The 13,493-nt window shown below is 58.8% G+C and overlaps 1 long non-coding RNA gene across 1 annotated transcript in view; it reads left to right on the top strand.

The window, feature by feature from the left end:
• The first annotated feature begins 1,832 nt into the window (after positions 1–1,832).
• The window catches only part of LOC142603968 (uncharacterized), a 49,762-nt gene continuing 38,101 nt past the window's right edge, over positions 1,833–13,493 (top strand). Inside the window, exon 1 of the long non-coding RNA XR_012837859.1 lies at positions 1,833–2,017. This is a non-coding gene — a long non-coding RNA (uncharacterized LOC142603968). The remainder of the gene's footprint in view (positions 2,018–13,493) is intronic.

Here is a 13,493-nt window from a genome sequence, read left to right as displayed (position 1 = left end):
TAACCCCAGAGCCACCCTCATGGTGGCCTCCTGCCCATTTCATGTCACTCCCTACACATTTATTAGTCCAAAGCAATTTCAATGGGAACTCCTTGACTTCAGGGCATCCCACGGGACATGGGAGAAAGGGGATATCCCTGCTCCAAGGAGGGAGGGTCTCCCAAGCTTCAAGGACATGAGCCCAGGGGGTGGTGGGGAAGGGGAAAGGGGAAGGAGAAGGACACCAGAGCAACCAGTTCATACAGAGACCAAGCCCCACAGCCTCCCCAGTGGGTCAGGGCCCAGGCCAGGGCTGTGGAACATAGGCTGCTGGAGCCCTTCTTCCTGCCCTGTCCTCTCCATCACACAGGGGTGTTTCTTGAGTTTCCACAGGCGCTTCCCCGGGGCTGTGTGTCTAACGCAGCCGAGCGCTGCGCCAGGTTGCCAGCTGCCGTTTGGAGAGGGGCCATGGCTTGCCTATTGCTAGGCTGTCTCCCAGCTCTATTACTCCACGCTTCAGGTTTTTTTGGCTCTGGTGGTGGTGGTGTTGGTGTTGTTGCTATTAAACTGAAAGGAGTGAAATTTCCCTCCTGCACCTCACCTTCTGTGTCTTCCCTGCCACCTCCTTGCAAAAGGGACTCGCAGGCTGAGAGATGGTTTTGGAGGTGGCTTGAGACACCTTGTGCCATCACAAGAAACGCACTGGCCAGTCCTTACCTCAAATGACAGTGCCTGGGGGAGAGAAAAACGCTTTTATTCCGAGGGCCGGCTCAGTGCCAGCCACGCTTTAATCACCCTGAAGTTGTGTGTTGTGTTGCCAGAACAGCACAAACAAAACAAAAACAGGGAGGTGGGATGGCAAGTCTCTGGGTCAGGCAAGGAGTGGTCTGGGGCAGGAGGATGCCTGGGAAGGGCTGAGCACAGGGGCTGGGGGGCTGCGGGCAGGGGTCCTGGCCCAGCCCCGTCGCTGTCCTGGCTCTCCCAGCCGGCTCACCCAGCCCCAGTGCTCCCAGCATCACCTGGCGCTGCCCAGCTGGGCCCAGTTTGACCCATGGAGGTTCAGGTTTGGTGTGAGGGCTGGGGGTGGGGGGCTGCCATGCACACATGGGGACATACAGAGACGTTCACATGGGCTCACAGGGACACATGTGCATAAATAGAGACACACTCAGGCTCCTGCACCCCCCAGGGCCTGTCACACACACACTCCAACACTCTCACCTCTGCACACCCCTCCCAAGGTGTCACCACACACACACACACACACACACACACAAGCACTTTGTCACACACAGAGAGACAAATACCCCCAACATGCACACTCACACCTTCACAAATCCTGACACACTCACCCCCCCACTCTCACAAGGTGCCCCCCACACACACTGTCACGGCGTCACACACACAGAGTGCCACACACGCAGTGTCACACACACACACACACACACACACACACACACGGCCCCCCCGCTCCCCCGGGGCCAGCCCGGCTCTCCCGGCCAAGCCGCTTATCGCTCCATGCCGTGACAGCGCGGCCGGACCCAGCCAGGTCGCACCGAACCCAGGCGAGCCAGGCTCAACCGAACCGTGCCGTGCTGAGCCGAGCCGAGCCGAGGTGTGCCGAGCCATACCGAGCCGAACCGGACCGTGCTAGGCCGAGCCGAGCCGCGCCGCACCGCACACCTCCGCCCTGCCCGCACCGCACCGCCGTGCCGAGCCGTGCCCATCTCATCCGAGCCGCGCCGAGCCGAGCCGTGCCGATGGGAGCCCCCCGGGCCTGGCAGCGCTGCCCGGCACCGCCTGCACGGGCAGGGCTCTCCGCCTGACGCAGTGAGGAGCTGCAGCCCTTCTCTTCTCGGAGGCCGGCTCCAGCGCTGGGATTTGCTCGGCTCCGGCTGCGTTTCCCTGCCCGCCTCCTGCCCCCGGCCCGCCCGCCTGGAAGGGCACGGGGAGCCGCAGCCGCGGGTGCGCCCGCCGCCCATCACCGCGCCTCGGGGCCGGGCGCGCCGCCGAGCGCCGGGAGCCGCCGCCGAAGCAGGTAGGTGCGCCCGCAGCCCCCGCCGCAGCCCGCCCGGCACCCCCCCGCCCCCAGGCCCTGACCCCGGGCTGAGCCCCCCGGCCCTTGCCCCGCACCGGCCCGGCGCCCGGTACCAGCTCGCCCCGGCCCCCGCGCGGTGTCTCCCCGCCGCGGCGGCGCCCGGCGCTGCTCGGTGAGCCCCGAGTGCCCGGCGAGCCCCGCGCAGCCCCCGGTGGCCGCTCCGTGTCGCCAAACTTTTCGCGGCTGCAGCCCAGGTTGGGACTTCGGCGGGAGGGGACCGCGGGGCAGGCGGCGGGGGGGAGCGGGGCGCCCTCCCCTCCGCGGGCGGGGGGTCCTCGGGCTCAGCCGGAGCCGCCCCTGCTACCCTCTTCCCCCAGGTGCGGGGGGGGAGGTCGGGCCCGGAGAGGCTTCCCCCGGCCGGGTCTGGGGTGCGGAGCCGGGGGAGCCCCGCCGGCGGCCCGGCCCGTGTGTCCCCCCCCCCGCCTATGGGGGATCCCAACTTCGGGGTGTCCCCACTGTCTGCGGGGTGCGCCCGATCCGGCGCATCCCTGGGGGAGCCCCTGCGTGCCGCCGCTGCAACTGTTGCCTGCGGGAAGCCCCTGTGCTCCGGGGGAAGAGCCGGTGCCGCGGGCAGCAGTGTCGTCCCCCCCCCGGGGCGGGGGGTCCGCCCGCATCCCCTCCCCGCCGCACGGAGCGCTGGGAGGGGAGGGGGGGGGGGAGATCTCACCCACCACCCCAAATAACCCCGGAGGCCCCGGGCCTTGGGGTGGGGGCCGTGGTAGAGCCGCTCCCCGGCTCTGCTCCCCCTGCCCCCCCCCCCCCCAATCCCTTCGGCATTCCCACGCCGGCAGTTTGGACCGGCCTCCCCACATGCGCTCCTTCAGCGGCTATTTCTGTCCTCGCGAAACGTGCCGCACGTAGAGCTTTAATTAAAGAAAATTAGTGGAGGAGGGTGGCGGTGGCTGGGGAAGGGGGGTGTCCGTGCTCCGGTGGGGGGGGGGGGGGGACGGCAGGGTATCCAGCCGGGGGCCGGTCCCCGGGACGGCGCCGGTCCCGCATCCTCGCCCGGTGCGGTTGCGGGCCGGGCGGCTGAACGGCTGCCGTCGCGCTGATGGCTCGGGGGAGGCGGGGGGCAGGTGCCTGTCTATGAGTTTGAGCCGCTTTCGCTTGTTTTTTTTAATTAAAAAAAAAAAAAAAACACAACAAGAAAGAGGTGGGGGGAGGACACGGACGGGAGCGTGTTCCTGCCCGGTGGGTGTGTTGCAGTTTTAATTATAATGACGGATGTTGCTGTAAAGTTCCGTCTCAGTTCCCAAATTCAGGCTGAGCCCGGAGGACCGGGGTACTCGCCAGTCGGCGGAGCCGGTGTTAGACCGCGGCCGGAGTTGCCAAAGATTTTTCTTGATGGCATTTTACTGAAACTCGGCCGGGGCTGGGGGTCCGCGGGGGGGGGGGGTGGCTGAGGAGGGGTGCCTCCTCCGCTCGCCGGCTGGGACGCTCCCCTCCTTCCCTGGGGGGGGTCCCTGTCCAGGACCCGCCCCCCGCCGGGGTGTCCCGCCTGACATTGCCGGCGAGGCGGTGCCGTTGTCCCTGGGGATGCCAGGGCGGTGGGGGTTAGCCCCCCCCCCCCCCCCCCCCCCGCTCCGGGCAGGACCCCTCCAACCAGCCCAAACCCCCGGCGGTCCCCAGCCTCCATCCTGCTCGATCTGGTGCGGGGCTGCTCCACTCGTGCGTGGCGGGACCCGGCCGGCAGCAGCGTCCCGGTGCTGGGGACATCCCGACCCGTCGGGATGTGTCGTGTCGTCGTCCCCCCCCCGCACCCTCCTTTGCTCCTCCAGCCAAGAAACCTCCGCATCCCCGCTCATCCCTGCCTTCCCCGGGCCGGGCAGCCCGGAGGAACCGCGATGCTGCCCACGTCCAGGCTGTGATTTGTAGCCCCGAGAAAGCCTAGGGGAGGGAGGGGAAGGGGGGGGCCGGTATCAACAGGCTCCCCCCGGGGGGCAGAGGCAGCGGGGCCGCCGGGCTCAGCCGGAGGCAGCCGCTCACGCCTTCCCCAGCCGGGGACTCGCCTCCTCCCGCCAGCTCCGTGCGTTTCGGTGCCGGTTTGCACTGTATTAAATATTTAGAAGTTTGCAGCGGTGAATAAAGCGATCGTTAATCGAAATTGATGGCAACGTTGCAAAGGGGGTGGCACCGCCTGTGGAAACGGCACGGCTCACCGGGGAGCGGGCGGGGCCCTTCGGGGAGTATTTTTAAGGGGTTTCGCCCCAAATTAACGGTTTGTCGCTCTGAAGGCTCCGGCAGCGCCCAAGCGCAGATGCTGCTCTTCAAATTTCCGACGATGCGTTTAAGGGAAAAAGCGGATTTTTCCGCCCTGCCTGGCTGGAAAGAATAACCCCGTGCTTGTGCAGAGAGGAAGCAATCGCCCTGAAGTTTAGCACCTAAAATAACACCCCCCTCAACACCTCCCGCCGTGCTGCCTGGCATCTTGCAGGGCTTACAGCCCCCCCAGCCCCCCCCCCCCCGGGTTTGCCCCGACCTTGCGGGGTGTGCAGGCAGCGGGGGGCAGTGGGCAGCGGGGTGCTGTCGGAGGAAGCCGGGAGCGCGTCCCCAGTCCCCCCGAAATACAGCGGCGGGGGGGGGGGGGGGGCAGCGGAGGGACCCTCCTTCCTCGGGAAGGCTGGGGCAGGGACGAACTTTACACGGTGACCTGGAGGTGCGAGCGGCCCCCGGGATGGGGGCGTCCTCCCCGGGGAGGAGAGGGGGGGGGGACACCGGCCGGGGATCAGTGGCTGGCTGGCCGGAAAGCCCTGGCTCCCCACGCCGGGCTCAGCCGTTCCCCTCCGGGCTTGAGTCAGCGCTTTTGTAAGGCGGGTGGATGGGGCAGCGCTCCGCGGAGCGGGATGCGGTCCTGCCGCGGGTGCGGAGGCAGCGGGAGAGAGGGAGGAAGGACGGGCTGGGCTGGGGGCGGGGGCGAGCAGAGAGGCAAAGAGGGGGCGAGGGCTGCCCGGGGGGCGGCCGGGGGGTGCGGACCCACCCGCGCCCTCTCCGCGACAGCCGCTGCTCGGTGGCGGCCGGGGAAGGGCCGGCTGGGAGCGAGCGGCGATGGGCAGCGGCGTGGCGTGGGATGGGGCGGGCGGAGGGCAGCGCGGAAAGCCCTGGGGGCGACCCGGCGCCTCGGTGACGGGCGCCAGAGACCGTCTGTACCCCCCAGGGCGGGTCCGTTCCGTGCCCACGCCCGCCCACTCACCCACCCCCCCCCCACCCCACGCTGGGGGACGCTCCCACAGACCGGCGCTGCCCACGCGTGTCCCAGCCCGGCCGGCGCTCCGGGCTGGGGCAGCGCCGCTCTGTGACAGCAGAAAGTGGCTGGAAAGGGGCGAGGCGTCACACGCTCTGCCTCCGGGAGGCAGGGAAACGCTGAGGGACCGATGGGAAGGCATGAATGAATGAATCTCCATAAAGAGCCCCAAGCAGCAGGGAGAGGAAGAGAGGAGGAGGAAGGAGGAGAGGAGGAAGAGCCGAAGCAGGGCAGGCAGCAGCAGACGTGACGCCGGCAGGTAAGGAGATGCCGGTGGCCGCACGGCCCCGCGGTGCCCGGGCTGGCAGGCTGGGGGGCAAAGCCCGAGCGGGGGGACAGGAGCTACCGGGACCCCGCGTGGGTTTGTGGGGTTTTTTATTTTATTTTTTTTTTTTTTTCCAGGGGGGATGTTTCCCTCCTGCCACCTTACAAAATGTGGGATTCCCCAAACTTCCCAGGACTCCCCCCGCGGTACTGCCGCCCCGCGTCCCGCTGGTCCGGGGGGGCTCCGGGCTGAGCCCCTTCTCCGGGGCAGCCCCCACCGGGCAGGGAGGCAGCCGGCTCGGCCCGCCCGGGCTGTACTCGGTATTGCCCGCCGCGGCGGGAGCCGTGCCCTGGCCCTGCCGAGCGGGGCGGCAGCTCCCCGGCGGGGACCGGCACCGGCGGCCGGACCTGCCCTGCACCGGGGCAGCCCCGAGCCGGGCCCAGCCCACCCGGTGGTAATACAACTGCCTCGGCCTGGCGTCTAGATTTACCTTACCGGGGCATCCAGCTTCTGCTCCGGCCCGCTTTGCTTTGGCAGGGGTTCAGTGGGGAGCTCCTCTCCCCCCCCCCCCCGCCGATCTCGGTCCCCCCTTCGGCGCTCCATCCCTGCTGCGGTTACATAAGGCGGAGGAACGTATAGCCTGTGCTAACACGGGCCAAAGCGTCAGGATCTCACCCGGGGATGCCCGGAGCTGAGCCCAGCCCCGTCCGGCTGCTCCCTGTCCTCTGCCGCACCTGCCCCGCTGCCTGGGGTGAGCCACCCTGCTGCCTTCCCCGGCCTGCTGCAGGGATTGTGCTTGCGGGTCACGCAGGCGGGCAGCTGAGGGGAACAGGTACACACATGCATACACATGCACAACCCCTTCCCTGCCCTGCAGCCTGCGTTTTGGCTCTTACACAGAGCTGCCCTGCACTAACACTGCTTAAACGCACGTAGCCTTTGCTGTGCACACATGCACGCACACACCATTTGATGTAGCAGCCTTGCTCTTGCAGATGGGTTCACTCCAAAGCGGCGCACGCTAGAAGTGTTTGCACACAAACACACCGGGGTAGGTAGCACACGGGTCATGCTCTTGCACACACGTGCGTTAGTGCATGCTGTGGGCTGGTGCGTGCCGTGGGTGCTCTCCGGTGCCGGCACAGGGGTGCCGTGCGCTCTCCCTACCTGCACGCACAGGCAGGGAACTTGTGCCAGATGGGGCCGGCTCCCTCCCTGCGCTGGCTCCCAGGCCGAGCGAGCACTGGGAAAGCTGCAGGCCTGGCAGGGCAGCCCCGGCTGGCTGCGGTGGGCAGCTCTGCGGCTGCCCGTGACTTTCCCCTCCCTGACCGAGGTGCTCTGAGCCGGGATCAATAATGCCTTTCTGATTGGCTTCAATTCCCCATTCAAAGTAGTCACTGCATTAGGACTTGATTTTTCTCCCCTTTGACTCCCGGCCAGATTAGATTGTGAATTTGGCTGATTTTAAGCAACTGGGGGAGGGAAGAGTCATACAGCGAGCTAGAGAGAACTGAAATATCCTACAGGATCCCCTGGAGGGGAGAGAAATCAGGTCTAGATAAGAGCTTGTTCTCCCTGTCTGGCTAATGCTTTTCTGTTTGATGATCAGAAAACACAAGATCCAACCTCTCACCAGGGCGACTTAACTATGAAAGGTCAGGCTTTTGGCTTGTTCGAGGTGCAAGGTTTATTATTATGAGCTATGGATTATTTATTTCAGTTCTCCCATCATATGCTAAATATAGGATTGCACAACGCATGCAAACAGAAGGACATGGCCAGTGCTTCGGAGATTTCTGAGTCAAGCTCTGGATGTAGCGCTGAGGTTGGAGAAGCTGCGACAGGGACAGGACATGCAGCCTGTGCCCTGGAGAGCCCAGTGCTGTCCCGCCTGTTGTAGGGTCTCAACCCCACCCTCAGGCAATTTTTCCCAATATTTATTGTCCCCGTGCATATGCTGGGAACAAGCAAGTGGGTTACATCAGTGAAGCCCTGTGTCCCAGAGGGACACGGAAAGCAGCAGCCAGGCGCACCCCAGCCACGCTGGTCCGGGTGGAGTTTCCTTGCCGGCTGCTCCAGAGCTGGGATTTCACGCCCAGAAAAGCCACAGCATCCCAGCAGTGCCCGCAGCATCCCAGCTGCTGGCACTCGGCTGTGAATTGGTGTTAACTCCAGGTGTAGCAAAAGCCTGGGATTACATGGTTTCTCAGCAAAGGGCATTGGGAAGCCTGGTGGAGCAGGGGGACTTAAGAAAGAGCTGCTGCAGGGTGGTGAGGAGCCTCCAGAGGAGAAGATGTGGGGCTGGGGGCTTGCTGCGGGTGGGCTGTGCCTTTCTGAGCTGTGTGCGATGGGGGTGTGGGGAGGCAGCTGGTGGAGTCGTCACAAGGCTTTGAGGTGAAGTGTGGAGGAGAGGGGAAGCTACTGCAGGGGGGTACGAGTTGGGAGTGCAGCCTTGAGCAGTGTTTTGTGTGATCTGGTACGGTTGGTGGCTTCTTTTGGTCTTATGAACCCAGAGGCTGGGAAGAGTCTGGGTGAGCCTGATGGCAGGACAGCGCTGTGGCTGGGTGTCTGGGTGTGGGGAGATGGAGGTGTGATGGTTAGCAGCAAACTGGGCCCGGAGGAGGCTGGTGGGGAGGAGAGGACCTGTGTGGGGCTCAGTGGGACAGCTATGAAGCCATGCATGGCCCCAAACTGTGGGTGAGGAAGGAGGCAGAGCTGTGAAAGCAGTAGGGATGTGGGGACCTTGGGGTGAAGGAGCTGGAGTGGAGACCCTGAGCCTTTGTCCCATGTCTGCTACAACCCCAGGCGAGTGGTGGCAGCCAGGGTGGTAGGGGCTCGGTGCAGAGAAAGAGGAAGAAGAGTATGAAATGATACGTGAGGTGTAGTTTGTTTGCCGGAGTGGTGAATGTATGTATAGCCCCTAGCACAAGGGTTGTCTGGGTCCCTGAGACATCCTTATAATAGAAAGAAATAATAATAAATATCTAAGAAAGGAGCTGTGAGAGTTAGCTCCAGGTGAGGGGGACCTGGAGCCTCTGTGCGCCATGAGGAGCTGGGGCAGGAGGGTCTGGAGGAGGCGGCACTGATGGCGCAGGGTGCGTATCAGCCAGTGTAAGGGAGCTGGAGACGGGAGTTGGTTGGGGTTATGACAGCAGCCTGAGAAAAAGCTCTGTGTGGTGGTGGTGGGGAAAAAACCCCAACCCTCAACAAACAAAAAAACCCCTATCAATGAGGGGAGACTTAGAATCTGTCATTTGGGTCCAGGCATGGTCCCCTATGCAACATAAGGTTCAAGGTATAATTCAGGATGACCCAGTGGCTGGAGAACTGCTGACTGTGAGGAAAGCCCTCTGCAGACAGAATTGTGGCCAGCTGCCTCAGGGAGCAGAGCATCCCTGTCCCGGGAGCCTGAGCATGTTCCCCTCTCTGGGGACCAGTGGGGGAGAAGGGGGTGTCCCAGGATGGGGTCCAGACCTCTGACCCCCTTCCTGCTGGGTGGGGTCCTGCCTAACTTGGGGACCAAACCATCAGGCGTTTTGTTCAAGTACACATCGTATGCGTTCGGGGCTCTTGGTGGGAAAAGTCAAATGGACACAACCCCGCTGGCTTTCCCCATCCCTCTTCCCTTTGTGCCCGGAGGGAACCGGAGAGGAAAACTGTGAGGTTTGGGTTTTTTCTTCCCCATTTCTGCATTTCTTTAGGAGCTGGACAAGGGCAATCTCTGTAGCTCGCTCGTATTTTTAAATCAGCAGGAATAAGTGTATGGAAATGTATGTGTTTTACTGTATCAGCTGCTATCAGCTCTTAGCTTTATTACAGTAAGTGCAGAGTTTTTTGTGGGCCAAACTCATTCATTGGATTTAATGGAGTTAAACTGCAGGCAGATTTGGCAACTTGTTTGCGTATATCTTTGTAAAACGGACAGGCAGAGATAATAAAATTTTATACTTTATATGGCATCTTTTAGGGAAAAGTCTTCCAATATGTTTTATAAACAGCATGCATATTTTGCTACAGTATAGGCTTATACCAAAGTACAAGATGCTTTAATGCTGCTGCTTTTTTTCCCTTTCCTAGAGCTATATACGTGTGTGTGAACTTGAATTTGCCCGTGTTATTTTCTCATGCTGCTTTCCTTACAAGTGTCTTTAGCAGTTTTAAACAATTTAACTGGATTTCTGTCTTTCCTTTTGATGTATTTGTATCTCTTCCTAGAAATGCAGGTGTAGTAAGAGCTGTAAGCCTTGCTGCAAAGGGCTCGGAAGGAGGGAAGAATAATGTATGTAAAGCCTCTTGCTAAGTACCCAAAGCACTACTAAACTGTCCCAGCTGCAAATGCAGTATCTCAGGACCTTTCACAGGTACAAATATCTGCTGCAAAATCTTTGGGGGTCTGACTCTTTTTTTTTTTCTTTTCTTTTTTTCTTTCCCCTTTTTCCCCGAGATGCTGTTTTCCTCTATTTCCAGGGTGTGATGATACCGGTTTCTTGACCTATTCTGGGCCAGGCTTAGATTCTGCTTGTGCAGAGCCTTTCCCAGTGTAATGTGTAAGAAACCAACACTTGAAGCTGTAGAAAAACTGTGTTTCTAGAAGATGGATTTGTTTTTTAATGAGGTATTTGATGTTTTTTGCAGGCTGTAAACAAATTAGACTCAGACCTGTGACTACTGGGAGGGGAAGGGGTTGATGAGCTGAGCCAATGTATTGCACATTATCGACTTATCGAATGGTCATCACTGCCCCATATGGAGCACTTGGGTGTGCGGAATTGAGGGGAGGGGATATAGATATATATGGGGTAAGTGCGAAACAATGGTGAGTGACAAGGATGTAAATAAATCTGGAGATTCTAGTGACATTAAAATAAATTGCGGGGAGTGAGAGAGATGAGATGTCAAAGGAACCCTGTAATGTATTTATATCCCCACTCAGGATTTGCTGGGGTTTCTAAATAATGCATTAATTCAATTACACATTCTTAATTAGTGTTTGCTCAAATTGGAGCAACATCATTAATTTACTTTTACTGCCTCTTATTTTTATTTTGCTGGTGTGGTGGGTTTCATTTTTTGACTCTTTCCCCTCTCTGCTTTGTGAGACTCGCAACACCCAGCTGTGATGCTCATGCTACAAACTGCAGCTTCTTTGGTAATCCAAGTTTTCCATATGATGAATATTTTTATGCTCACAGGCTGCACAGCACTGACCTGACCCTGTAATTGGAGAAAGAAGGAGAAAAAGAGCCCAGATGTAAAGTGGCTTCTTTCAAATGCTGAGCAGCATCCTTGCTCAGTGGAGCAGGGCCATCGGCAGCATGCTGGAGCAGGATTAGGCCCTTTAGGCTCCCCCAAGCAGTGTTGGTGGTTTGGTTTGTTTGGGTTTTTTTTTCCCCTGTATATTTAATTGTGGTTTGTTTTTTTTTTTTTTAACCTTCCTGGAAACTCAGGGTAGTTGCAGGGACTGGTGCTCCCTGTCCCTCTGGTCTCTGGGGTGGCTGCGAGCACGCAGGGCTGCTCCTCTCTGCTGCTGGCACCCGAAGCCGCTCGGCGATGGCGAGGCACGGGGTGCTGTGCGTCATCCAGTGGGACTTGTGTCTGTCTGCTTTTGCACGGGAGGAGTTGAGGGGTAATGCCTTCAATGCTGTGCCCTCTGTCCTGAGGGAAGACATGCTCTTGAGAGCTGTTCTTGGGTGTTCGTTCTTCAGCTCCTCCTGGAGAGGAAAGCTGGGTCAGGGACACGTGTGCAAGGTGGAGGCTGGCGGCTGGGGCTCTGGTCCTCTGCATGAGCCAGGTTTGGGGTTAGCACTTATTTGTAATAAATGTGTTAGCTGGTTTATTGAAGATATAGGATGATAACAAATCAGGGAGACTAATGCAAGCCAAGACTGTTCCCTCCAAGCTGTGCCTTCCTGGAGTGGACGAACGCTTGTCCCAAGTTTCCAGTGAGCAGGCTGGGCTTTCCTACCCCCCACCTCATTTCTTTTTTTTTTTTTTTTTTTTTTTTTTAATTCTTGTTTCTGGCTTTGCTTCTCTTCCCCACCCTCTGCCTACGCTCTCCTCTTGCTCGGAGGCGAGCGACGCAGCCTCGAAAGCCCCATTCATCACCACCTGCTAGCGAGGCACTAGCAGCCGCCGCCGCTCCATTGATTGACTGCGGTGGTGAGTGAATTTAAAATCATTACGCTCCTGAGACAGCTTTTTAAATATGACAAGATGAAAATCAAATCTGTAAGAAGCCTTGTGAAAAGGTTGTCTCCAGCCAGGGAATCCCTCGTGGCCCCGGATGCTGTTTGGGTCTAGGGGAGACCCCACATCTCCGGACCTCGTGGGTGTCCCTGCGTGAGCCTGGACCGCTCCGTGCCGGTGAGGTGGGAGTGGGCAGGCAGCTCCTGGCGGAGAATCAAGTAGAAATATTTCACTGTAGAAAAGACTATTGTGTAAATCCATCCATCTGCTGTCTATCTAATGCTTTGCATGAATTAATGAGCTGATTGATTAGGAAAACCTTGCAGCAGCAGCTGCTGGGTGAGGTAGAGAATTCTTTTTCTCATGTTACAAGTAGGGAGAACTTGGAAGCACAGAGGTTAAGATTAAGGTTTCCAAGGGTTGATGTTTTTTTTTTCTATTAGTGAATGCTATGGTTAAGATATTTGTTTGCATTTTGTTTTACTGATTGGTTGATCTGAGTTTTGGATGCTTTTTGGCTTCAAGAGCAGCTGTGAGAGCTTGGTACGGCTGCAGCTCAGCGCTGGAGAGTCTCAGCTCGGGATCTGATCTTCCAGTGTGTTTGTGGCAAAACAGCAGAGTCTGCTCCAGCTCTTGGCTGTGATGTTTGTAACCAACAGCCTCCTCTCCTTCCACTGGATGAGACAACTCTTGCCATGTCTTACAACACTGGCTGTTTAACACACCTTCCTCTCACCCTGCAGCCTTTACCAGGCAAGGCTTGTCTGTAAGCATCCCCATACTCCGCAGAGTAACTTTCCTGGCCACCCGCAGCTTGCAGAGCGCCTGGTTGCCAACGGCTGGATGCACAGAGCATCTCTCTCCGCTACGATGAGTGCAGCTTTTCAAGAACGGTGCATTGAGCAAATGTCACTCCACAGCCCCAAAAATCTATCAAAGGAAATGACAGCGGCTGTAAGCATTAATCATCCAGTATCATCAAAATAAAGTTGTTGCAATAGAGCATTGTCAAAGGATAAATGTCTTGACTTCAGCTCAGTGCTGGTTCCATTAATACCGGCAGTTCACCAAGGTATTCTAGCAGGAGATAGTAATTGCATGGCCCAAGTGCTCATCTTGTGACATTAATTAATTAACTCTTCCCTCTCCAGGCTGGGCAGCTGGTCAGTCTGATCACAAGGAAAAAGTCTGGGACAGTTGAGGATTTGAGGTAGTTTCTTTTCATCACTGTGCTGTGAAGTTTGTGCCTGGCCCTGCTTGAGTAAAAGCAGGGGTGTGTGGAGCAGCACTGACATCTCCCACCCACCCTTCTGAGCTCTGACTGCAGGAAGAGTAAAGCTGTTCAAAAAATGCAAAAAAGGCAATGATTTAAAAAAAAAGTGTTGAACACCTGATTTGAGGTATAAAAGTACCTATTTCTGCTGTACTCTTGCCCCAGGATGTGGCTTGGAAGCGAAGCCCATAACCCTCGTGCTGGTTCCGCCCCTGCTCAGGGCGCAGCAGGTACAAGCGCTGCAGGTTGACGTAGCGAGTGTGACAGACGGGGTGTCCGTTGGGGCCGGCAGGATGAGGGATGTGACTGTTGGTGTCACCGAGCTGATTAACTCCTGGGGATGGGGGGAGGCACTGCAGTAATGTCACTTCCAGCCGCCTTCTCCTGGGAAGGCGGCGCAGAGCAGTGAATTGCAAGGTCTGGTGTGTGGCCCAAGGGGATGGAGAGCTGC

The sequence above is a fragment of the Balearica regulorum genome, chromosome 15 (assembly GCF_011004875.1).
Source record: "Balearica regulorum gibbericeps isolate bBalReg1 chromosome 15, bBalReg1.pri, whole genome shotgun sequence".
NCBI lineage: Eukaryota > Metazoa > Chordata > Aves > Gruiformes > Gruidae > Balearica > Balearica regulorum.
This window is presented reverse-complemented; position numbering and strand designations above follow the sequence as displayed.